This window comes from Nannospalax galili, unplaced genomic scaffold (genome assembly GCF_000622305.1).
Source record: "Nannospalax galili isolate Female #2095 unplaced genomic scaffold, S.galili_v1.0 scaffold38, whole genome shotgun sequence".
In the NCBI taxonomy this organism is placed as follows: Eukaryota; Metazoa; Chordata; class Mammalia; order Rodentia; family Spalacidae; genus Nannospalax; species Nannospalax galili.
This window is the reverse complement of record NW_008342636.1, coordinates 1271104-1275434: the sequence shown is the minus strand read 5'-3', so window position 1 is coordinate 1275434 and position 4331 is coordinate 1271104. Positions and strand designations below refer to the sequence as shown.

The following is a 4331-nucleotide window of genomic DNA, read 5'->3' as shown; positions in this document are numbered from 1 at the left end:
GTCTTTTGCCTTTCAAAGACCTTGGTTAATGTCAAACAAATCAGTGAGAGAAAAAAAAGAAAAGAAAAAAGGCAGGCATTATTCAAAGGGAGCTCTTTGGTATTCCAAGTTTTTACCCAGAGGGAATTTTCACAGTGGCTTTATAGCTCTCTTAAGAACAGGTTATAATAGGGAAACTAGCACGCAAATGGTCGTAACTTCAGAAGTCCCCTTTAATAACACGATAAGCATTAGTTATTTTTTCCTGGTAGATATTTGAAATACCTAAAGGTTTTCACCTTTTCTTGGCCATGCACCTTCTAAATAATTTCCCAGTACAGGTGGAGGCTTGTAATAGAAAAGCAGCATGAGCTGTCTAGAATGTTCCCTCAGATTTCTGCAGTAAGCTGTGCCCTTCACATCAGTCAATCTTAACATGAAAGGGACTTCTTTTAACTTCTGCCCAGCTGTATACCCGTGGACTGTTATGAAATGAAAGCTTATATGCAGTGCAAAGTCTGGTTCCCCAAGTCTCAGCAGATCTCCTGGCTTCCCTTCTAGCCTTTGCATGCACTGTGGCTGTAGCTCGATTTTAACACACATTTCAGACTGACTTCTAGGATTATTTCTCATGTACGTGTTCCATCTGTCCAACTAGGTCCCAAGTTCTCATGAGCAAGAGCACCATTCTGCATAGTGTCTGGCACAGAGCCTGGCACATTGTAGGTGCTCAAAAAGCATGTGTGAAGGAGCTGGAGAGATGGCTCAGTGGTTAAGAGCACTGGCTGCTCTTACAGAGGACCCTGGTTCAATTCCCAGCACTCATATGGCAGCTAAATGCCACCAGAAACCCTAGTTCCAGAAAATCCAATTCCCTCTTCTGGCCTCCATGAGCATCAGACATGCATGAAGTGTACATATATACATGCAGGCAAAACGCTCATACATATACATTTTTAAAAATTTTAAGTATGTGAGAATAAAGACCTTGAGAGATAGGCTCATGGTTGCTAGTGAAGGGGGGTCTGAGACACCAGCTTTTAGCAACACAGAGGACTTACAGACACATTGATCTGGACGGGCTACAACAACTTTTTAATATAGGGTATGGAATATGGAAAAGAGAAATTTTATAAGGGAGACAAAAGGTAATAAGAAAACATAATGACCTGAAGGCCAAACTGAGAAACCATAACAACATCAAATTTGGAGTTATCATCAGAGTGTCAGGGGTGGGTGCTGGTCCCAGGATTCATTCCCCAGCATCCCCCAAACTATCTGGAGGTACATTCCAGGACTGATGCAGGCCTTGATTGGCTAAATCTTGTGACTGGCCCAGTTAGAGAACCGAACTTGAGAAATGCACATCGGCCTGGAACCACCAAAGAAACACTCGGTTCTTGGGTTTCATCGTTTTACCCCAAGCTCCAGGAAAAGCAAACTCAAAGTATTGCCAGTGCAGGCTCACCTCCTTCCTGGACACTGAGCCAAAGAAGCGCTCCCAACAGCAGCAGCAGCAGGAGTTACCAATCACACAGCAAATAGGCAGCTAACAACGAATTCAACCAAATGAAAAATGTGGAGATTCAGTGTCATGATGATTTCAATACCGTCCCTTAAAAATTTGTCACTTTTCTGGGCGTAGTGGAAACATGTAATCCCATGACTTGGGACACAGAGAAAGAGAAGCAGTAGGTCAACGCTAGCTTCAGTTACATAGGCAGTTTGAAGCCAATCTAGGCTACATGAGGCTGTGTCTCAAAGGAAAAAAAAAAAAAAAAAAGCTCTGCTCCAAGCAACTCTGCCCCCTTTGACCAAGTCCGTCATTCCCAGTGGAAGTACTGCCAGTATGTCTGATAAACTGCCCTGCAAAGTTGCTGACATTGGCCTGGCCATCTGAGGACGAAAGGCCCTGGATATTGCTGAGAATTATTTGCCAGGTTTGATGTACATGCAGGAAATGTACTTGGCCTTCAAGCCTGGAGGCCTGCACGTGACTGTGGAGACTGCTGTCTTCACTGAGACTCTCATGGCTCTGGGTGCTGAGGTAGGATGGCCCAGTTGCAACGTCTTCTCTACTCAGGACCATGTAGCAGCCATTGCCAAGACCAGCATTCCAGCATGTGCCTGGAAAGGTGAAACAGATGAGGAGTGTGTATAATGCATTGAGCAAACACTTTACTTCAAGGATGGACCCCTGAACATGATTCTGGACACTGGTGATGACCTTACCAACCTCATCCACACCAAGTGCCCACAGCTTCTTTCAGACATCTGAGGCATCTCTGAGGAGACCAAGATCAGTGTTCACAACCTCTACAAGACTATGGCTGATGGGATACTGAAGGTGCCTGCCATTAGTGTCAACAATTCTATCAGAAGAGCAAGTATGACAATCTTTACGACAGCCAGAAATCCCCCATAGATGGCATCAAATGGGCCACAGACATGATTGCTGGCAAAGTGGAGGTGGTAGCAGGCTATGGTGACATGGGCAAGGGCTGTGCTCAGGTCCTGAGGGGCTACATGGCCCGAGTCATCATCAGTGAGATTGATCCAATAAATGTACTACAGGCTGCCATGGAGGGCTATAAGGTGACCACCATCGACAAGGGCTGTAAAGAGGGCAACATACTTGTCACCACCACAGGCTGTATAAACAGATGGCAGGCACTCTGAACAGATGAATGATGTTATTTGTGTAACACTGAACACTTTGATATGGAGATTGATGTGAAGTGACTCAACGAGAACACTGTGGCGAAGGTGAACGTCAAGCCCCAGACTAAAGAATGGGTGCTACATCACCCTGCCGGCTTAGGACCAGCTGGTCAAGCTGGGTTGTGCCATGGACCACCCAGCTTCTCAATGAGCAACTCCTTCACCAACCAAGTGATGACACAGATTGAGCTGTGAACCCACCTGGACAAATACCCCATTGGGGTTCACTTCCTGCCTAAGAAGCTGGATGAGGCAGTGACTGAAGCACGTCCAGGCAAGCTGAATGTGAGGCTGACCAAGGTGACTGAGAAGCAGGCCCAGTACCTGGGCATGTCCCAAGATAACCCCTTCAAGCCTGATCACTAGCACTACTGAGAGTCAGGACTGCCTTTCACCTTCCCACTCTCATCCTTGTTCCAGGTCCCACCTCTTTTCCCAAGAGCAAATGGCACCTACTTTTCAATTATTTGTTAGTGTCCTCCCCTAGGCACTGGTCACTCAGTCTTTGGCCTCTGATGTGTCCTCCATACTGTTGCAAGTGCGGCAAGGGGGCTTGAGAGACCCCAGTCAAGATGGATATACAAGGGAGCCATCCACAGGGAACAGTTAACTCAGGTGTCTTAGAAGTCCTTGGGCTGGAAGTTGCTAGTGGTGGTCATAAGCCCATGCATTTTACCATCCAAGTCCTCACTTTGTTGTTAGACCCATGTGCTTGGTTTACAGGTACACTGATTTCTCAGCCTGTGACATGAGAAGGAGCTCTATAAAGCTCTATAAAGGGCAAAAAACCATTGGAATTTGAATGTTTCTGTGAGCCTTCTTTTTTTTTTTCTTTTTTTTTTTTTTTCTTTTTTTTTTTTTTTCTTTTTTTTTTTTTTTCTTTTTTTTGGTCTTTTTGAGACAGGGTCTCCCTGTAGCCCCAGCTGTCCTGGAACTCACTATGTAAACCAGGCTGACCTTCTTTTAAACCTTAGAATACTGAGGTTGGTACTTTCCATCCCTAATTCACAGAGGTTAGAATAGATTGTTAAAAGATAACCAAGAAAAGATAAGAAAAGCGACAGCCAGAGGTTGAGAATGGCCAGGAAAACAGAATAGGCAAAATTCACCACCATTTTGTAGTGTAGCAGCAGTTCCTAGCACAAGTCTGGGTTACTAAGAGATTAATTTTGGTTTATTTATTATATAATGTTGAGAATGTTAAATAAAGGAAGGTAGATAAATAACATTTCTGGTGCCTAAGGAAAAAAATAGGTAAAAAGTCATTTTTAAAATAAATTTATTTTGTATTTAGTTATTTATTTGGCTGTTTTATTTTGTTTTGGAGACAAAAATGGGATCTCCATGTAGCCCCAACTGGCCTGAAACTTTCTACGTAGACCAGACTGGTCTTGGTTTCACAGAGATCCACCTGCTTCTGCCTCCTGAGCTCTGGAATAAAAAAGGTATGTGTCACTATGCCCAGTGCTAAATTTATTTTTAACTGATATGTAAAAGCATAAACACTGTGCATGCTAACAGTTAGGGCACTACATGATATCTTGATACATCTATCTTGTGTGGTACATAAATTAGGTCAGACACAGCCATCTCTTCGTTTATCATCTCTCTGTGGTAAACAGTTTCCCTCT

The 4331-nt window shown here is 44.0% G+C and overlaps 1 pseudogene; it reads left to right on the top strand.

Annotated features, from left to right (window-relative positions):
* The first annotated feature begins 1828 nt into the window (after positions 1–1828).
* LOC103738637 lies at positions 1829–3066 on the top strand (annotated as a pseudogene).
* Positions 3067–4331: the final 1265 nt, after the last annotated feature.